Source organism: Sceloporus occidentalis, unplaced genomic scaffold, assembly GCF_023333645.1.
Source record: "Sceloporus occidentalis isolate IW3139 unplaced genomic scaffold, rSceOcc1.0.p SCAF_2, whole genome shotgun sequence".
Taxonomy (NCBI): Eukaryota; Metazoa; Chordata; class Lepidosauria; order Squamata; family Phrynosomatidae; genus Sceloporus; species Sceloporus occidentalis.
Window position 1 is genome coordinate 172,246,961 of NW_028316982.1, and position 23,028 is coordinate 172,269,988.

Genomic DNA, 23,028 nt, shown 5'->3' on the forward strand with positions numbered 1-23,028 from the left:
TCTGGCAAGTATAGAGGAGTCCTTAGTTAAGTTTACTAATTATACTTAAATAACTTAGGGATGCTTAACTAGGGTCCAAAGCAGACAGACCAAATTAAGTGCCTTCTGGGAAATTTGGGGGCATGGCGTTCAAACAACGCATGACCCTGAACACCCAGAAGCCACTCTAGGACTGGCTAATGTGGTCCAAAGCCAGCCTGAAAAGGAGCAGCAAAAGGCCATTCCTGCCAGCTGTCCATTTAGGACCGTGGCAGTAGCTGGTTTTGGGACTGCGGTGTCCAGTCGCCATGGTCCTGGAGCAATCACAACCGGAGCAGCCACAGATTGCTCCATTTGGCCCATCATCTTCATCCCTAAATAACCTTTCTTGGCCTGTCCCCAACCAAACTTGCTGAAAACATCATTCACCTGTACTCCAATTGCTGGCAGAATGGGCCTCTTCTTCCCCATGCAGCTGATGCTCAGTGAAATAGGCTTGGGGGTGAGTGGATTAGGACTGTTGCAGTGATGTCACAATCAGGACTAAGTAGTTAAAGTAGTTACCCTAACTGTTTTATATTCACAACTGCTACTTATATCCAAAACTTAATGCAGAAATAATCCTGTTTGAGACCCCTTTAACTGCCCTGGATTACTGCTAGGGAATCCTAGGAATTGTAGTATATTGTGGCACCAGAGCTCTCTGACAGAGAAGGCTAAATGTCTCACAAAACTACAGTTCCCAGGATTCCCTAGCATTGTGCCATGGCAGTTAAAGCAGCTTTAAAGTGGATTATTTCTGCAGTGTGTGAAGGACCTTCATGATGATTGTGACACTATTGCCATGATCATAACTTGCCTGAACTTACTTTACTGGGTGTCAGATGCATGGGGAGAAGGAGGTCCATTCTGTTGGCATGCAGAGCATGCATGAATGACCTTTCTGTAAGGGTTGGGGGAGTTGGACCAAGAGAGGTTGGGAGGTTGGTTGGTTGGTTGGTTGGTTGGTTGGTTGGTTGGTTGGTTGGTTATTTATTTATTTATTTATTTATTTATTTATTTATTTATTTATAATAAAGCTCTACATGGCTTGGGTCCAGAATACTTAAGTTCTTCCGTACTGTCCGTCCCACACATTAAGGTCCTCTGGGAACCAAAAGCCAAAGAATTCCAGGCTAACTTTAGTTATCCAGAGGTCCTTTTCCACCGCTGCTCCGAAGTTATGGAATGACCTGATGGAGGAGATCCGCCACATTTCTACTCTTGCAGCCTTTAAGAAGGCTATTAAGATGGATCTCTTCTGGCAGGCCTTCTCAACCTAGTTTTCTCTCCCTGAATACAAATATGAATATGACTCGATCATGATCAATGTCTCTCTATCTGCCCAATTTCCCCCAATTTTTACCCTATTGTACTTTACTGTTTTTAAATTGTGATTATTCTATATTGTAGTTTTATAATTGTGATGGAAGGCTGGGAATGGATTAATTTTCAATTTTATTATATTTTTAATGTATTTTACTGTTGTAACCCACCCAGAATCCTTGTGATTGGGCGGGCTATAAATAAATTATTGTTGTTGTTGTTGTTGTTTGTTGGACTTTTATTTTTTCACTGCTTTTCAGATCAGCAGCTCTCACTTTATCATTTCTATTTTGATGCCTTTCCTGAGTCACATCAGGATCTCTTCCTGAGTGATCCCAGACAATGAGGCTTCACATAGGGAAATCAGATATAGTTAAATGGGTCCATTGCTCAGGAAAATTAAAGTTTCTCTCAGTATAATGTAATCTAAAGAGGTTGTCTCACTTTTTACACACTGCTTGAAAAATAAAATAAGTCCCCCAAACCCCCAGCTACCAGAACAGTGGCTATGATAGCTGAGAGTATTTTGTAATTTCTTTATTGATGTTGTTTTGTGCCTTCAATTCATTTCTGACTTATGGAAACCCTAAGGTGAACCTATCGGGGGTTTTCCTCGTAAGATTTTTTTCAGAGGGTTTGCCTTTGCCTACCTCTGAGACTGAGAGAATATGAGTTTCTCAAGGTCTCCCAGTGGGTTTGCATGGATGGGCATGAATTTGAACTCTGGTCTATAGAGTAATATTCCAACCCTCAAATCACTACAATGCACTAGTTTTCTTTTCTGTTTCTGTATAGTTATTTATCATTCAAAGCCTATTTTTCACTTTCAAGTCCTAGTCCAGATACAAATCTATGTAAATATATTTAAATAAAGTCACACAAAACAACATAGAACCACTATACGAGAATTTCATAGAATTTCAAATCGCATCACAATCCTACTTATCATTCAAGCCACTTTTTTTTTCCAGGGGAGAAACCACATAATCTGTTTCCAAAGGCCTGAATAGAGTTGTGTCTTGAGAAGCCAAAAAATGCATGTAACGAAGGGGCCTGATATACTTCATAAGGGAGGAAGTCATACAAGTTAAGGATTGCAACAAGTAAGGCCCTTTTACATGCCATAACCACATGAAGCTCTGGTCTTTAAGCACTGATAGTAGGACCTCCTCTGTTTATCTTAACACCATGGTTCATCTATAGCTACTATTCCAGATGACATATTGGCTCAGAAGCAAATTGGCAACCAGAATAGAAACTTTAGGGCTGGGGTAATATGAGACCTCCCAGTGATACTTTTAAGCACTTGGCTGATATGTTCTTCACCAATTGCTGCTTCAGAAATATATAGGATAGAATGTTTACAAGAGCCCATAGGTTATCATACATGGATCACTGTAACCAGATTGTCTTTCTCCAAGGAGGGTCCTGACTGGTATACTACTCAGAGATTAAAGCAGCTGCTCCTAGGCACCAAGACTACCTGGACAGACCATGTTACATCAAGAAGTAGCTCCCAAGTAGGTATTCAGTTCTTCCTGGAGAGCATAAACCTCTCCAAAATAGGCTGTCTCACTACCTTGCACACTGGAGAGCTCACAACATGATGTACCTTCTTCTTGTCTAGATTCATTTGGACAGACTCTCAATCACAGCCAGAGAGTGGATGGAGAAGGATATTGTGATCAGTGGTCTCAGAAAGCCACAAAGACTTCAGGAAGAATAAACAAGGTTGCATACCTGTTCCCCTGACAAAAATCAATCAGGGCAGTTTAAGTACCATATTCAATCTACAGGTTTGGATTGAAATGAATCCATGTAATATGCTTCCCATATGGGTGGTTGGGGAGCCAGTGTGGCATAGTACTGTAGTTTGAGTATTGGACTATGAGTCTAGAGACCAGGGTTCAATTCCCAGCTTGGCCATGAAACCTACTGGGTGACCTTGGGCAGGTTACATGCTCTTAGCTTTAGGGGAAAGCAATGGCAAACCACCTCTGAACAAATCTTGCCAAGGAAACCCCATGAAAGGTTCGCCTTAGAGTCACCATAAGTTGGAAACAACTTGAAGGCACACAACACACACATATGGGTGATTGAAGTTGAACTCACAACCCTCTTGAGTATTTTGCTCCAAAAGAGGTAGGCTGGCATCCTGTTGAGCAGTTACAAATGTGTAGAGCTATGCAATCAGAATTGTTGAGTATTCAAGTTTATGATCATGACAGTATTGTCCTTGTCACAACCCTACTCCCCATCTACTTTAATTGCTAGTAGTCAATCAAGTGATGGAGGCCTGTTCTCCTGCCAGTTAAGGCTCAGCAGGATGACATTTTCAGCTTCCTACTGCCATCATATTGCAATGTGACAATCAGAAGCAGGGTCCCTGTCACAACTCCCCATTACACTCCATATCACTGCTGGAAAGGGGCTGGAAACAATATCCTGCTATGCCCCAATCACAAGGAAAACATACCTCCATGGTCCAGTGGTTGGGATGTTGGATAAGGAGACAGAGACATCGGCCTGAAATAGATGGGCCAAAAGAAGTGGCTACTGACTGCTTTGGGGGCTGTCGCATGCAGATGATGGATGCCTCTGACGTGGCCAGAAGCTGCTCTGAGGCTGCCTAAGACAGCCTGAGACCGCCAGCAAAAGGAGCAGCAAAAATCTGCTCCTTGCCTGTGGCCTATTTGGGACCACAGCACTGGCCCAATTTCAGAGTGGGCTATCTGGTTGCCACAGTCCCCAACCAATCGAAGGGCAACATGGCCTGAGCAGCCAGAGGCTGGTCCAAGCCGCTGGTCTGCTTCACACCATTGTTACATATTTATCACTATATCAGTGATGTAGGATATCAGTTGATGTTACCAAGTGGGCAATAAACATTTTTGGTGTCTAGGGAAGTGCTCTTGAGAACAGAGCATGTTACATTATTTTTAATATCAGGTGATGCCTCCACATACTGAAATGAGGCACTCATCACTTTCAGACTCACCCTGTCAGTCTCTGGTGACTCGGTCCTATAAACCATGGCAGGCAGAGTTCAAGAAGGTGCTTGAACCAGTTCCATTATGCAGTTTGTCCACATCATCAGGGATCATTAACTGAACTGATAAAATATAATCAGACCAGATGTCTGGTCCCCTGTTGTATTGCAAGGATGGGGGTCTTGCAGCCGTCCAGATATTGATGAACTCCCTAGCACTCTTCTCTAAAAGTTATGCTAACTAAAGTTAGTGGGAGACATCTGGGCCTTTTCACATTAGACTGCCATAGCACTATAGGGTTGTCCACCAGCCTTTCATCATTCTGTTTAGATGATGCAGGCCAAAACCCCAGGGCCAGGATTGGGTTGTATCCTGGCAGACCAGAGATGGATCCAGTGGATCCAGCCTGATTCCAGGGCAAACAGCCTTTAGCCTGAGTCAGTATAACACCTGGTTTGCCACAGACTTTCCTGGAAACTCCATAGCAAACACTGGCTATTTAATTGTTCTCCCTTCCTTATCTTACCATGCCATCACTCCTACTAAGAAACCCTCTGTCACCTCATCTGATGCAGAAACAGGCTGCCTGTCCACATGGGTACAACCAAGCACCCTGTTTCTGCATCAGATGCAACAACAGGGGGATTCTCAGTAGAAGTAATGGCATGGCAAGGTAAGGAGCATTCACTGGTAGCAGGTCATGGGGTGACATGAGGACAGGTGTGTAAACACCCACCCATCCCTGTGCCAACCCAGGGACCAATCTGGGTGAGCACCCAGGGCCAGAATAGCACAGACTGAGACCATATTATTCTGGCCCATCTGCTCGGCTCATATATCTCATTTTAGCTACCATGGCTGCATCCTATGGAATCCTGGGATATACAGTTTAGGTAAGGCTAAGTCAGGGAGCCCTAGTGCCAAACCTCTCAGGATTCCATAAGGTGCAGCCAAAGTAACTGAAGTGGAATACAGCACCCTAATTGTGTAGTGTGAAAGGCCCCTGAAGGGCCACATGATTCTCACACTGATGTATTGAAGACAGCCTTCAAGGGGGAATCATGGAGTTCTGAGCCAGCACAGGTTTTTATGTCCCTGAAATTTCTTCTAGGAAAGGAAAAGAAAATTTATATGGTTACATAGCAAAAAAAGACAAACAAGGAAAACAACCCTTTGCTGAGGTTTGTAGGTTGTATTAATGTTACAGATTTTGCTATATTATCAATGCAATGACTATGGAGAGAAAGAAGGTGGATGTATGCGACCCTTCCACTTCACTTCTAAGCACATGTAGCAGTAGCTTCTATTTTAAAGATTTATATCCTACCTTTCAGAATAAAAGCTTCTAAGATGCCTAACAGAAAAAATTAAAACCATCAATTTAAACACAAGACACTCAGTCCACAGTAAAGCAACAGTAAAAGCAGGACTAAGAAGAATAAAAGCAGAGATATCAATGAATGAAAAAAATAGCAATAAAAACAAAACCATTTCAGGTAACAGCAAATACATAATCCATCAAAACTATGGGGAAACGTCTTTTTAAGTGGTGCCCAAAAGCTTGCAAGACAGTCAATTAAATTTCCATGGGGAACGTGTTTCACAATATCACCAGTAAAGTGGGATTTCCAGAAAAAATAGAACTAGGAATTTTTCAAATGCTCTAAAAATGTTATTCAATTCAGCTCATTATATATAAGCACTGTGGATGTTCTATTTGGAAATTATTTAAATGGAATATTCATAACAACAAGAAAAAAATAGCATATGTTGCAATGTGTCTTCAAGCCATTTCCAATTTATGGCAGCCCTAAGTCAAATCTATAATAGGATTCACTTGGCAAGATTTGCTCAGTGGAGGTTTAGCACTGTTTTCTACTGTGGCTGAGAGTTTGAAATTTGTGCAAGGATGCCCTGTGGGGTTCCATAGTCAAGCAGGGCTTCAATCCATGGTCTCCCCAAATCCTAGTGCAATATGTACTCAAGCCACTATACCACACTGGTTCTACATTGTATCCTTCCCTTTTTTGTTAGATGAATACACATGAGTGAACACTGGTTTTAAGACATGTACCGAAAGAGAGCTACATCTGGTACCAGCATGTGAACTTTCTTTTTCTGTTGTGTAACTTATACTATCATTTCACTCCACTCACTCACTCTCAACACTATGTATCAGTTCTATTTCAAATAGAGAAAATATTCTATCTCACTAAAGGATGGGTGTGAGTTTTGAGCATAGACAACTTATCACATTTTATCTTGACTACTTGTACTTATGACTCATTGGGAAGCTTGAGATATTGTGAAAGGAAACATGTTTATCAGAGCATTCATTTGGTAGTCTGTTTTTCTGAACACTTAGGTTTGTCAATGGTTGTCTTTTTAGAAGAATAACCAGATGTTCATATTCTATAATTAACCCATCTAACATCATTGTGTGCAGTACAAAAGCCCATACAACTGTGGATAAACATATGTGTTTGTGTGTATGTTGTGGAAAAAATTTCCCTTGAAAATAAAGAACCATGGGCAATTTTCCATTTTCCACATCTCTGGAGCCTACCACAAGGAACATTGTATGATTGTTCCCAGACCTTAGGGAAATTACTTTTTGAATGAAAACTCCCCAAAGGAAAGGTTCGCCTTAGAGTCACCATAAGTTGGAAATCTGCCAAAGACATCTGCCAAAGATCTTAAAGATTCACAGGAGAGCATGCCATTATTCACATGCACTGGTTCTGTGGTGAGAAGAGTTTCACAGGATTATAATATAGGTCAAACCAAGCACCTTGAATTGTGCTAATAATCACATAAAATAAGCCAATATTTCATTGGTAGACACATGTAGCCAGAACCATGTTTCATTTACCTATGAGATTGACTCTGAGATCATTTGTTGTTCAGCCTAGGAGCATTGTGTGAAAGTGAGAAGGAAATGTTGTTTGAATTTGGTCAAACTTTATCATATGGTTTCCAGCTCTGAAATGTTATTATGGAACCATGTTGAGATAATAACATGGTTCCAGTATATTTTTGCATTCTTTTTCTTCTGGGGTCACTTTATCATCATCATCACCATCACCATCACCATCACCATCACCATCACCATGATCTCTATCCTGCCTTTTTTCATGTTGGGATTCAGAGAAGCATACAACAAATTGTTTAAAAATCATTAAAAATCCACAAGATACAAAAGTTAAAATGAAAGTAATCCAGCCAGCACCAGTTAGTAAGGTCCAGCACATTATTTTTGGGATGAGCCTTAACTTGTCTGTGAAATGAAAGTAGGAAGGGTACCAATCTAACTTCTCTGGAAATGGAGTTCCAGAACCTGGGGGAAACCACTGAGAAGGCCCTCTCCGGATGTGACCACAAGATGTACCTGCGAGGGTGATAGGACACAGAGAAGGGCCTTCCCAGCAAATCTCAAAGCACGGCCTCAAGCATCCACAGAAATATAATGTTATTTCAGCTATCATATATGAAGGCAATAATTTATATAGATTGCCCACAGATATAAATCTACAATTTTTGAATTATGTGAAGCTTTAAAGCTGTGATAATGAAATTGTCCAACAAAATGTGGAAGATTTTCTTTTCTCATATTGACCTTTCCCTCTTAGCATATCATAGAAACAATTTCTTTGGACCCTTTACACTTAGAGGAAATTGGCAACATTATAGGAAATATGAGAAGTGGGAAATCTCCTGGCCCTGATGGTTCCAGTTGAATGGTACAACACTTTTTCTAGTTTGTTAACACTAAGACTGTTGCAACTTTACAAACATATCTTAGAATCTGGTCCCTTTCTTCATCGTTAAATGAATCCATATTACCCAGTTATCCAAAGCTGGTAAAGATCATACCTGCCGTGCTAACTACCATCCTATAGCTTTACTTAACATTGATATCAAAATATTTACATTTATTTTAGCTAATCAATTAGAAAATTATATCTCTAGTAAGTGCTGACCGGGTGGGATTAATCAAAAACAGGCAAGGGGTAGATAAAATTTTATTGGTTGTGGATTTGATTACTTTAAATTCAAATGAAACTGATTGTCTTTTGTTGTTTGTTTCAAATCTCTGGTAGTCAATCACTGTCTTGATGGGGTTGCTTAATAATTTGTGTAAAATATCTGGGTATTCAATTAATTGGTCCAAGCCAGAAATACTGCCAATAGGAGACAAGATGGACATATTTAAAGGACATCAGTTTTGATATTTCCTAAATTATATGACTTATTTGGGTTTAGTTATCCCTGGGGAATTATCTCAGCTGATCAATCTTAATATAAGTAAGCTGATAAAGATACTGCACAAGTTTTAGAGAGACCAGCAGGTTGAAAGATGAATCTGTGGGGTAAGGTAAATATAATTAAAATGATTGTTATACTTAGAATTGTTTATGTTATTTGTGGAATTCCTCTATTTATAACTTGCAAGTATCTTCAAAAACTAAATGCATTGTTTAGGAGATGGGAGGGGAGCATTACCTCATATAACTGCAATAAAAGGATGCAAATTCTTATCATAGAAGGAGGATTTGGCCTTCCAGATTTTTTTACATACCTTCAGATGTATCTGTTCTCTTGTATTGATGTTTGGACATTTCCATTTAAAATACAGTAGGTAATCCACCATGGTCAGCTTTGGAGTCTTCATTTCTGGCAACTGTATTCAAATGGATAGTACTTGTTTCTCATTTTATTAAATAGGGGGCAATGTCTTGCCAACAATTTCAGCAGTTAGAATTGTGTGGGAAATATTGTGTTATGAGTTGCAATTTGACCGAAATGCTCATGCCAAATGAACTTTATGGAGGAATCTAAATTTGAAAATGGGTAAAGAACCATTTTTATGGAAGATATGGGCCAACAGTGGGATTGAAACATTTGCTACAATCCAGATTGAGTCTGCAGACTTAAATGCATCTGAGGCTCTCTTAATATTAGACATTAACTGAGGACAACCAAGTATCTAATCCAACAATTTACATATAGAGAAAATTCTGGTATCTATAATGAATACGGCATGCAAGGTTTACAGCAAGAATGGAATAGAGAATTGGAATGTCCAATTTTGACTAATCAGTGGCCATCAATTTTAAGATCTGCAACCAGTATGAATATAGGTCTCCAACTAGGGCGGGTTACAGACCGCCCATTTGGGGCGGGCTGTACCCGCCCCTTTCCCCGGTGTATCGAGGTCTCAGCTGCCAGAACAGCAGCTGCTGAGGCCCCGATCCGCCGCTTTTCAGGCTGCGGGGAAGCGGCAAAAGGCCCATTCCCTGCAGCCTGGAAAGGGGTGTCCTTGGGGCTTCAAGCCCCAAGGACACCCCGCGGCGGCGGGGAGGAGGAGAAAGGGGCCGCTTGGCCCCTTTCTCCCTTGCTTCGCTGGGCGCAGCCATCTGAAGGCTGCCCCCAGCGACGCAAAGCGGCGCCGCAAACCAGGAAGGAGCTCCGAAACGGAGCTCCTTCCTGGTCCGCGCAAAGGGCGCACTAAGCGCCCTGGCAGGGACCAATGACACCATGTCCGCCCCGCCCCGTATAGAGGCGGCACAGTCGTGACGTCGTCATGGCGGCCCCTATGTGGAAGGGGAGCCGCCATTTTGTATGGACTCAGTCCGTACTAGGGTTAGGGGGGTGCGGAAGCACCGCACCTTCCTAACCCTAGTACGGACTGACTCCGTACTTTAATGGCGGTTTGTAACCCACCTAGGTCTTCTATAGCAGAAATTACTTTCTCAGGTATATTGGTCACAACAGCATCTATAGAAGGAAGGGCTTTCATAATCAGCAATTTGTTGGAGATATAATCCTGCTAATGTTTCTTTAATGTTTTGGAGTTGCCCCATAATAGCTACATTTTGAGGGGAAGTAATCAAATACTAACACTATTTAAAAAAAGCATACATGTCCCTGAATATTGAGGGACTTTCCAAAACAATCTACTTGTATGAAGCAAGTAGCTGTTTCTTAGAAATTAACAACTGAATCAAAATAGCTAAAGATCTCCCTTTCCTTGGATCAAACATTGATGAGAAAGAGGACAGTAGTCAAGAAATAGAAAGAAGGAATGGGAAAGGCGGTGATGAAAGAACTAGACAAGATCCTAAAGAGTAAAGATGTACAACAGAGCACTAACATTAGAAACATCCAATCCATTGTATTCCCCATCATGATGTATAGATGTGAGATCTGGACAGTGAAAAAAAGTGCATAAAAAGAAAATCAACTCATTTGATATGTAGTGCAGGAAAAGAGTGCTGCAAATACCATGGACAGCCAGAAAGACAAACAAATGGGTCCTTGAACAGATCAAGCCTGAACTCTCCCTGGAAGCCAAGATGATGACACTGAATTTTTTTTTCAAACAATTGTCTGGTTTATACACTTGCAGTGTTGAAAAGGAAAGTGCTGATGGGAATGGATAACCTCTGAAAAACTCAGGCTGCATCTACACCATATTATTAAACTAGTTTCATACCACTTTAACTGATATGTTAGGGACTTGTGAGACTTGTCCTTTGTGAAGGTGCTTGTAGGCAGGCACTGGAGCTTTCTAGTAGACAACTGAGATTATTTCCCCAAACCATAAATCCCATGATTTTGTAGGGTAGATCCTCAACAGTTAGACTGGTATGAAAGTGGTAGAACAGAGACATCCCCAGTCTCTTCAACAATTTTCATCTTTTCTTTATTTCTATTGTGATTGCAGGGATCATCCAACTAATAGAGATGACTGAAAATTTAGAAATAATTGGATTTTGAGATTAGGAAGGACAATTTTCTGATTATTTCCAATTTTCCTCTTCTAATCATGATTTGATTATGACATGATGCAAAAAAATTCAAAACCTGTGTCTGTAGATGTTTGACAGATTTTAAGTTATTTTGTAGAATATAGATGCATTATCTAGCTTTTTCATTAGTGTATTCTTAAACACAACAAAATAGTCCTTTTTTGTTACCATCACTACCAAGTAAAATAATACTGATTTCTTGGGTCTATCAAATTGGCCTGCCACTTTTGGCTTCACCTTTAAGTCAGTGTTCTATTGTCTTGCTTACAAGACCTCCAGTCTATGCAAACACTCCCTATATAATAATAAATGTATTATTATTATTATTATTAGATATAGTCAGCTTCTAAAGATGTTACTCAAAAATAGTCCTCTTATAATTCTCAACCACTCTGGCTCTTTTCAAGGGAAGATTTATAGTGACAATAAGTCGACAAGCTGAACAGGAGAGCACACAAAAGGAAAACAATAGAGGCTGAAATTACTGATTCTGGCTGCTTCCTTTTGAGAGGTAATTATGCAGCCATCCCCAAAGCACAGTTCAGAATCAATTTTCAGATTCATTCCAGATCAAATGTTGTATCCAAAAATAAATGCACCAGTATAAATGTTAACATAAGTGAGCAAAAGGAAGAAAAGTAAATGTAAGGGAATGAGCTACTGAAGTTCAAGTGAAACATGGGCCAGGATCTCTATTGGAAAGCAGTCATTAAAAGGCACACTAGAAGGGCTACTTTCATCTGCAGTGAAAAATCAGAAGAAAATATGTCAAACTGAAGTACTGTTCTGGAATTATAGGCAATATTAACACAGTCTGAAATACTTTTGTCTGACCAACTTCATGCTAGTCCAGGCAGTTATTTTGTGAGATAACTGTAACAGAAGAAAGTATTTTGTATTCTTGCAATACCTGTTTTTCTTTTAACAGTTTGAAATTTAAATCTTATATGCCAAGCCCTTCTCTCCTTTTTCACATGTTTAAACACTAGAATTCATTTGATCTCATAAGCTAATCAGAGTCAGGCCTGGTTAGCACTTTGAAGGAAGACTGTCAGGGAACTCCACATGCTGTAAGGCATGTTCAGAGGAAGGCAATGGCAAACCACCTCTGAGTATTCCTTGCCTAAGAAAACCCTAGGAGATACATGGAGTCACCATAAATTACAGGTGACTCGAAGAAACATACTTTACTTTACATAGCCAGATACAAAATCAACACTCAAATGAGAAATTATTGAGGGGAAGATTGTTTGAATAGAAATGAAATCAGAAGCTTGACTGCAAGTCCTATGATGCAGCAGGGTCCTGAACACATGTGCATGCATGCATAAGAATGGCAAACTGTGTACTTTAGTAGGGATACAAAGAATATTCACATATTTTCTTGTCCTCAATGAGAAATGGTGTCTCAGGCCTAGTACAGACCGCCTCAAAACGGTGGTCTGCAGGCTCCCGTTTTTACTCCGGAGGGACGATGCAGCCCACAAACCACACACCGTCACTCCGGAGTAAAAAGATCCCGGTGTTTCCGGGTTCTTTTTCGGATGCCGGAGTGACATCGTGAGTCGCAACATAAGTGACGCGTGGTGACATGTGGATCCGCGTGTCACTTACACCACAATGGTGGTGCCTGTATGGTTGGGACACCACCACGTCATGCTAGGGTTAGGGATCGTGTGGTTGCCACGTGGTCTCTAATCCTAACATCAGCACCAACATGGTGCATTTGGGCTGTCTGCTTTGGCCCTCAGTATATCAAGAAAAAAATGTAAAAGTGTGTGTGGGGGGGAAATCACTTTTTGCCAAGAGTTTTCCTATTCATGATTTTATTTGAAAAAATTAATCAGTAAATACATCATTTGTGTGTTGGGGGGAGCCCCATGTTTGAGGGAATGTATTTTTCATTGAACAAAAATGTTTTTGTGCAAAACCAAGGTTGCCTTGGGGGGACCCCCTCTTTTTTTCAAACAAAAAAATTTACAAAGTAGAAAACAAATCACCAAATTGTCACTCAGCAAGATTCTTTCATGTGAAAATGAAGTACACAAAGATTTGTATTCCTAAATTTTATGTTTTAAAATTTTAGAATTTAAAATTCATCTCAGTACAACTGTGATGAAATCCAGTTGGTAGTTCCAACAGAAGCGTATGAGTTAACACTGTTGTAAATCCCATTGAATGGATATACTCTATCTGAAACTAGGAACTGATTGGATTTAAGGTCTTAAATTTAATTTAACCAACAAGAAGCATTGAATAACAAAGATGAATATTGAACTGGCTGAATTTTGAATGAGGCAGTTCAATTTTTGTAATAAAAATACCCCACCCCAAAACATTATTACTGGGATAAGAAAACCACAACAGAATGTTCTCTCTGTGTTTTGCATATTCCTAGTTATTATTTATTACTTCTTCCAAGATAGACACAGCTATCACTGGGGAATTCACAAATACTCAGCAGATATACAGCTTCTTTAAAATATCACTGTTCGAAGTTTTAATTTGAGTCCTTAGAATTTAGTTATTTATTTATTTGTGCAGTGTCTTGTCTTTCAACCAATTTGGGACCTAAAGTGTCTTGCAACATTTATTGAGATAGAATCCAAATAAAAACAACCATAATGATAAAAAGTAAAAATAAACAAAGCAAAACAAACTTATCTGATTAAAAACAGCACTAAATTAAAAGCATTTAAACATAGCAAAAGGAATAAAGGTCAAGGGCTCCCCATTAAAACAATGTCTCACAGCAAGCAATTAATAGCCAAAAGCCCATCAGAATGAAAAGAGGTTTGCCTGCTGGCAAAGGGGGGAGGAAAATACCACACAGTCTGCCCTCCATCCCCTAACCTAGCCTTTTGCCCTCTGGTGTGATGGATAGTGCACAATCTTCTCTTGCTTCAGGCAGCAGAATGTCTTGAACCTACCTTGAATATGTAGTCTACAAATTGGTTACGTTCCTAGATGATGTGAAGTCAAAGGCTTTCATGGTCAGCATCCATAGTTTTTTATGGTTGTTTTGGGCTATGTGGCCATGTTCTAGAAGAGTTTATTGCTGACGTTTCACCAGCATCTGTGGCTGGCATCTAAGATGCTGGCGAAATGTCAACAATAAACTCTTCTAGAACATGACCACATAGCCCAAAACAACCACAGAAATCTATTCCTAGATGACCTTTTGAGTTGGAAAGACCCACCTGAAAACCAAAACTAATCTTCCAACCCATTAAACTGAATAGTGGATTGCATAGGTTCTTTCTATTCATAGGTAAAGCTGAAGGGTGATGCTTGTTGTCTCAGAAGCAAGCAGCTACCTTTTAACTGTACTCTAATATGTAGAGCCAGTTTATCTTATCCCACAGCAAGGTATGAAAAATGCTAGTAGGTTAGAAAGGCTCAGCTCTCAGGAGTAAGAATCCAGAATACGTTCCAACATTTCACAGGTGGAAACCAAGGCATATGTGGCCAAGCAATATTAGAGTGTAGTTAAAATGCCAAAAGTTATTAATGAGGATGAGGGTGAGGAAAGATTGTAGCACTCTGCTTCTGCCTGAACCTCCTCTCTCCTCCCCTCTACTCAGTTAACTGAATGCAAACTACTGTTGCACTTTGAACTCTGTTTGCAGCAACTTAAGTAAACTGAGGAGAAAGGGGGAAGGTGGGAGGAGGAGGAGAGAGAAACTGGGAAGCCTCGACAGAGGCTTCCATTTTAACTCTGGAGGGACGATGCAGCATCCAAACTGTGTGGCGTCCTGCCAGAGTAAAAATAACCTGCAAAAATCAGGTTCTTTTTGTGGCACACTCTGCCTGCCATGACTGCACCTGTCGCCCGTCCATGACGTAAATGTGATGCCTGGAGGGGCAGATGCTGTGCCGTGCTTGCATCATGCATGTGCGTGCTGTATGGGTAGGGCCATGCAGTCATGGCGGCACCCGTACATACTAGGGTTCAGGGGCATGTGGATGGTGTACGCTCCCTAACCCTAGTATTGATGGCGGCATGCCGCTTTTGGCACATCTGTCCCGGGCCTGGGACATTTTAAAAAGAGTTGAAAAAATGGGACTGCAAAAGATTAGTCAGGACTGGCCTTGCCAAATTGGGACATTTGGAGGACATGATCCTGCAACTACCTCTAGTAGATACGTATATTCTTGATCATTCTAGTTGTAGAAGGGATTTCCATTCAAGTGAAAGAATATTTTAAAAAAACAGAAATGGAGAATATCTGGCCCTCTGAGTGTTTGAGGCTACTGGTCCCACCATCTCTTGCCACTGGCCAAGCAGACTGGGGTTTCTGAGAGTTGAAATCCAAAATATCTGGAGGGTGAAAGGTTTTCTACTCCTATTTTAAGCTGAATGTACATTCTAAATGCAGCTATTAGATCTGAATGAATTATAGACACAGAGAGATCAAAACCAATGGAAGTCTCAAAGCCGATTTTCTTAAGACCCTTTTTAGACAAAGCTGCCTGAGAAGAACCACTTCTCTACTGTGTGTGCGTGTATACAGTGCAACTGTGGGGAAAAGAGTATAGTTTGTGTCTTTCTTTTGCAGTTGGCATCAGATACAGTATCAATTGAATAGGAAATACCTATGTGATACGACTGTGTGGTTCAGTTATTTACACAATGAGATTGTACCATGAAGAAGTAGCCAATGCTGGTTGTTTCTGTAGCTTGTGTGTGTGCAGTAGGTGCTGAGAAGGCCAAATGTCAGCCGTGAGGTGACAAGATAACTTTAGATAAGTAACTGTCTCTTGGGCTCATCTCCTGTCTGTAGTATAGTAGAAGTATGTGCTCGTCATGTGTGAAAAAATGAACCAAATGGGAATCATTTGATTCCATTTATTTTGTAAAAAATGTCATGAATCATGAGTACTGTAGTGGCATCTTGTTATTCTTTCATTCAAGATAGTCACAACCTAACTTTTGGCTCTTCATGACTGCCATTATGTTTTTTCCAGAATGCATGAGACTTTGCATCTTTCCAGGCTATGGCAAAAACATTAAATGAAATCTCTGGCAATGGACACTATTTTAGACTTCTGGTGGCTTGTGATGGTTGCCATGTCCTCCTCTCCCCACAAGGAAAATATAATGATGGCTGCTCAGAGACAGTGTCCAAAGTCAGGTCCACTGGCACCAGCATGTATAAAAATTGATAACAAATATATTGAAATGAATGCATAACAAAATTGTGTGAAAATGAATAAAATATTTTTTATGCAAATGAGTAACAAAGGCTCAAAACAGATGGGCCCAAAGGAGTGGCATGAGACCACAGCAATTGTACATGCCTGCTACCAATATGGACTGCTGCCATGGTCCTGAACCAGGCTATCAAAAGGAGCGGATTCCATCTACTCCTTCTAGGCCTGGTTCTTTCCAAATGATGCAGCCTTAGTGCAGCTTCAGGCTGCATTTGGGGTGTGTGTCATGTAAACAGCACATCCCCAACATTGCCTAAAGCAGCATCATTTTGCCTGTGTGTTTTGGGCCAAGCCAACTTTTTAATAACAACAAATGGGATATTTAAAACCATTTTTTATGCACTTGACTATAAAATGGGGATGATAATTGTGCTCTTCATATGCAGCTTCTATAAGGATTATGGGGATAATGTATGGGATGTGTTTTGAACACTCGAAGTGCTTGGAATGCTAAGCAGCATTATTGTTAGTATTCCTACTTCTACCATTGTTTTGTTAGTAGTGTTGGTGGTGTGATTATTCATGTGCTTAGGAGCAAATCCTCTGAGCATTAATGGTGATATTACTGGCACTTAATGCATTTAGAATTTGGATGTAAAACGTAAAATGTTACTGTATGTTTCAGTAAGAAGCAAACCCCTAGAGATCAGTAGCTTGCTAGAAAGTAGCTGTACATCTGAAGCTGGTCAATGGGAAATACAGCTGAAGACTGCAATGCTGAAGTGGTCAACTGCAGCAGGTTTTGGGGCCTCACAGAATGCCAGAACAACCACAACAGCAGCAGCAACAAAATATAGAGAGATCTTGTAGGACCTTTGAGACTAACTGAAAGAAAGAAGTTGGTGGCATGAGCTTTCATAGACTACAGTCTACTTCCTCGGATGCAGGGCTCATTTCCCAGCTCAACCATGAAACCCACTGGGTGGCCTTGGGCAAGTCATACTCTCTCGCCCTCAGGGGAAGGCAATGGCAAACCTCCTTTGAAAAATCTCACCAAGAAAACTCCATAATAGGTTCCTTAGGGTTCCCATAAGTTGAAAATAACTTGAAAACATACAACACAGAGAAAGAAATCCAAATGTATACAGATATGTGCCCAGCCAGAACATAGTTACATTACTGTTACTCTGTGCTGTTATAACTCTTCTGGCAGGCCTATCCAAATGCTTTTTAAAGTACGAGTTGACTTTTAAAAAAAGATACATATTGGTAAGAAATAGTGGTAGTAGTAGCAGCAGCTGTAGTAGTAGTAGTAATTAGACTAGAGCTCTCAGAATCCCCAGCAAGCATGACCAGTCCTAGCCATGCTGGCTAGGGGATTCTGGGAGCTGAAGTGCAGAAAATAGCTTTTCCAAACTCGGTATCCAATGCATATATCGGCAGTCTTTTCATTTCATAATGCATAGCATTTTCATTGGTTTCCAGACAAAAGCAGGGGAGGGGGGGTTATAAAGGGTTTGAAATCAGGCTGCTGTTTGCAATAAAACATTCCTAAATCAGAGGCATTTCTGTAAGTTTCAGTCCACAGAAAATGACAAAAGGAAGAGATAATTTTCATTCACTCACTTTAAGATAGTCACACAGGGTTGTGTCCCCTGTTGTCATTCCATAAGGCAAACCTTCTCTCACAGAAACCTCACTCATTATGCCTGGTGGTGTTTGCACTAGTTCTCTAACTCTTCTGTGATAGCTAGTAAATTATGTACCCATTAGCAGAATGGCACCACTTCTTGTCCATTTTCTGCTGTCATTGCATCAGCTACAGCTCCAATATAAAGGGAAACAATAGCCTCAATTTAAAAACCAGGTGATTTGTTTGTAAGTATTTTGACAAGTGCATACCATATCATCCCTCTTTCTCTCACACACCAAGTAGAAACAACTAATACAGAGAACACCTTTGATGTCATATTATCTAGACAAACTTGTGTAGTACCCAAGAGGGTACCAAGAGATATCGTTGACGTCCTTTCTCACAGCTTTCAAAATATAAGTTGCTTTAATAAGGCTGCATCTGTACTCCAGAAATAATCCAGTTTGATCCTCACTTTAACTACCATGGCTCAATTCTATGGAATTCTGAGAATTGTAGTTTATTGTGGCACTAGAGCTCTCTGACAGAGAAGGCTAAATGTCTCACAAAACTACAGTTCCCAGGATTCCATAGCATTGAACATTAATAGTTAAAGTGGTGTCAAACTGGATTTTTTTTTCTGCAATAGGGATGCAGTCTCACTAGCCTCTCAAAATACACATAATGAAGACACATGATGAAGTCCTGAGGTGAAAGCAGGAGTAGCTGTTTTGTTTGTGGATGTATACTACTTTTATGGAGAGATATAATTCATTTTCTATCTTTAAGCATCTTTGATTGTGTATTCCTACATGGCAGGGGGTTGGACTGGATAGCCCTTAAGGTATCTTCCAATTTTATGATTCTGTGATTCCCAACTTGTATACAAAGCATATAGTATATTAATTGACTCTTCTAAATTATTACTCAAGATTTATCCTTATGCTTCTTCCAGCATATCAAATCAGGCCTGTACAATTTGTGACCTGCCAAACCATATGTTGCCCATGTTAAAGACCTTCTGTCAGATGCTTGACAGTGCTAATTTTTGCAGCCCTAGACAGGCTGCAAACAGAAGGGGGTTATTGTTTCCCTGATGGGCCTCTAAACATGGCTGCTGCACCAAGCAAGCTGGTGTTGCATGATGTGGACAGCTATTGGAGCAAGAAACCATTCACTGCATATATACAACAAGCAGCCATCTTTGTTTGGCCTTACACACTTGCTCAGACATGTACACAGACTTAGCAATGGCACCACTATTAGAGTAGAAGAATGAGCTTCAGACTGACCAGCTTGGCTAAGTCTGAAAGACTAGTGGTCAGCCACCACAACCTTTGGAGTTCTGCCCTCCATAGCTTCCAAAGCCCAGGTCAACTTGTGTTACAGATTGTCTAGGCCTGGCATATTTCCTGTACCTTCACATTGTTTCTAATTCTGTCCTGAAACATGCAATAAAAGGTTTCTTTCTTAAATATCATGAAGTTGTCTTATAGACAGACCTCTAGGACAAGACTATAACACAATGAATGTGTTCCATATAAATCTAGTGCAGAATCATAGAATCATAGAATCATAGAGTTGGAAGAGACCACTAGGGCCATCCAGTCCAACCCCCTGCCATGCAGGAAATCCAGATCAAAGCATCCCTGACAGATGGCCATCCAGCCTCTGTTTAAAGACCTCCAAGGAAGGAGACTGTATCACCCTCCGAGGGAGTGCATTCCACTGTTGAACAGCCCTTACTGTCAGGAAGTTCCTCCTAATGTTCAGGTGGAATCTCTTTTCCTGTAGCTTGCATCCATTGTTCTGGGTTCTGTTCTCTGGAGCAGAAGAAAACAAGCTTGTTCCCTCCTCAATATGACATCCCTTCAAATATTTAAATAGCGCTATCATATCACCTCTTAACCTTCTTTTCTCCAGGCTAAACATGCCCAGCTCGCTAAGTAATTCCTCATAGGACATGGTTTCCAGACCCTTCACCATTTTTGTTGCCCTCCTTTGGACACGCTCCAGTTTCTCAATGTCCTTTCTGAATTGTGGCGCCCAGAACTGGACACAATATTCTAGGTGGGGCCTGACCAAAGCAGAATACAGTGGCACTATTACTTCTCTTGATCTAGACACTATACTTTTATTGATGCAGCCTAAAATTGCATTGGCCTTTTTAGCTGCCGCATCACACTGTTCACTCATGTTCAACTTGTGGTCTACTTGGACTCCTAGATCCCTTTCACACATAGTTTCATTCAGCCAGGTGTCCCCCATCCTATATTTGTGCATTTTATTTTTCCACCCTAAGTGCAATACCTTACATTTCTCTGTGTTGAATTTCATTTTGTTAGCTTTGGCCCAGCTTTCTAGTCTATTCAGGTCATTTTGAATCTTGATCCTGTCCTCTGGGGTATTAGCTATTCCCCCTAATTTGGTGTCATCTGCAAATTTGATAAGTATGCTCCCAATTCTGTCATCCAGGTCATTGATAAAGATGTTGAATAACACTGGGCCCAGGACAGAGCCCTGTGGGACCCCACTGGTCACTTCTCTCCAGGATGAAAAGGAGCCATTGTTGAGCACCCTTTGGGTTCGGCCGGTCAACCAATTACAGATCCATTTAACAGTTACTTTGTCTAGGCCACATTTTACAAGCTTGTATGGAAGAATGTCATGGGAAACCTTGTCAAAGGCCTTACTGAAATCAAGATATACTATATCCACAGCATTCCCTTCATCTACCAAGCTGGTAATTTTATCAAAGAAAGAGATCAGATTTGTCTGGCATGACCTGTTTCTCTGAAACCCATGTTGAGTTTTTGTGATTACGGAATTGCCCTCTAGATGTTCACAGACTCTTTGTTTAATTATCTGCTCTAGAATCTTTCCTGGGATTGATGTCAGACTAACTGGACGATAATTGTTGGGATCCTCTTTTTTTCCCTTTTTGAAGATGGGGACAACGTTTGCCCTCCTCCAGTCTGCTGGGACTTCTGTTTTCCAGGAGTTTTCAAAGATTATTGCCAATGGCTCCGATATTACATTTGCCAGTTCTTTTAATATCCTTGGATGGAGTTCATCTGGTCCCAGAGACTTAAATTCATTTAGATTAACAAGGTGTTCCTCTATCTCTTTACTTATTCTGTGCTGAAATTCCCCTATTCTGTCCTCTGCTCCATTATCCTCAGGTTGAGCACCCTTTTCCTTTTTTGAGAATACTGAGGCAAAGAAGATATTAAGTAAATCTGCCTTTTCTCTGTCCCCTGTTAACATTTTGCCATCCTCTTGACGCAGTGGCCCTACCATTTCCTTCTTACTTTTGCTGCAGACATATCCAAAAAACCCTTTTTGTTGTCTTTAACCTCTCTAGCAAGCCTGAGTTCATTCTGCGCTTTAGCTTTTCTGACTTTACCCCTACACATGCCTGCTATTTCTTTGAATTCCTTTTTTGTGATTTCCCCCTTTTTCCATTTCTTATACATGTTCCATTTCAAACTTAGCTCAGTTGAAAGTTCCTTAGTCATCCATCCTGGTTTCTTGAGACACCTCCCGTTTTTCTTTCTCACTGGAACTGTTTGAAATTGTGCCTTCAGTATCTCCCTTTTGAGAAATTCCCATCCGTCCTGAACTCCTTTATCTTTTAATACCTCTGACCATGGAATCGCCCTCAATACTTCTCTAAGTTTGCTGAAATTCGCTCTCCTAAAGTCTAGAATGTGTGTTTGCCTATGCCTGGCTTCTCCTTTCCACTGTATAACAAACTCCAGGAGAACATGGTCACTTCCACCTAATGATCCCACCATTTGCACCCTATTAACCAAGTAATCCTTGTTGGTTAGGATCAGATCTAAAATAGCTGACCCCCTTGTTGCCTCTTCCACCTTTTGGACCATGAAATTGTCTTCCAGGCAAGTGAGGAATTTGCTAGACCTTGAGGATTTTGCTGAGTTTGACTTCCAGCAAATATCAGGATAGTTGAAGTCGCCCATCACTACTACATCTCTCCTTTCTGAGTGTGTGGTCATCTGTTCGAGAAAGGCATCATCCAATTCCTCAGTCTGACTTGGGGGTCTGTAGTAGACTCCCACAATAATATCCTTGTTGTTTCCCTCCCCTTTAATTTTTATCCAGATGCTCTCCACCTGGCTGCCGGTATTGATGTCCTGGATCTCTTCACTGGTGTAAATATCTCTGACATATAGTGCTATTCCTCCTCCTTTCCTGTTTGGCCTATTTCTCTTGAAAAGGTTATACCCCTCTATTTCCACATTCCAATTATAAGACTCATCCCACCAGAGCTTGATGATTTTTTAGATTACAACAGTGGTAATGCAGGCTGTGGGATTGCCTCCCCCCCCCCCCCCCCCCATGAATATCTGAATTAAAATTTAATTGTAGTGGTTTAGGGTGTAGGAATTCTGCAATGGTTAAAATGGCTTTTGTCCATTGTATGAATGACTAACTCTGTGGGATTCACTGTTTCTGAGGCAGTGCCACATGGCTGAATTAATGCAGTCTGACGCTGCTTTAACATCATGGCTCAATCCTATGGAATCCTGGGATTTGTAGTTTGTTGTGGCACCATAGCTCTCTGATAGAGAAGTTTAAATGTCTCACAAAATTATAGATACCAAAATTTCATAGCATTAAGCCATGACAGTTAAAGCAGTGTCAAACTATATTAATTCTGCAGTGTAGGAGAAGCTTCTGTCTCAGTTCTCTGTCTGTAAAATATGGTAGTTCATCTTTATGGGACTTTTGGAGAAATGAATTTTGGAGATATTTTGCTGATCCTGTCACCTAGGAAGAGAATACCTATTTGCATGGTGAGGATGCCTTTCACTGCTCTGTGTTAATAGATGCTTAGCTAATTATTTAAAAAGTTACTGGAATGTTAGGACTCTCTTTAAAAAGTACTTATTTTCACCCCCTGACACAAAAGAACTCATCCTGGTCATTGTGCAGTTCTTTATTTTTTATTATCACTTCACCTGCCCCAGGATGAAATCCTGACACAAGAGATTCTGGAGCCTAGCTTTGTCACAAACTCAGATCTGCTTATCATGCAAATTTCATTGCACATAAAAAAAACTTGTTATCT

The 23,028-nt window shown here is 40.6% G+C and overlaps 2 protein-coding genes across 4 annotated transcripts in view; one reads left to right on the forward strand and one right to left on the reverse strand.

The window, feature by feature from the left end:
- The window catches only part of LOC149319334 (gamma-aminobutyric acid receptor subunit beta-3), a 290,532-nt gene that overhangs the window by 265,004 nt on the left and 2,500 nt on the right, over window positions 1–23,028 (reverse strand). The window lies entirely within an intron of this gene.
- LOC149319335 (gamma-aminobutyric acid receptor subunit alpha-5) overlaps window positions 1–23,028 on the forward strand; it is a 144,302-nt gene that overhangs the window by 105,367 nt on the left and 15,907 nt on the right. The gene's annotated exons all lie outside the window — the stretch shown is intronic.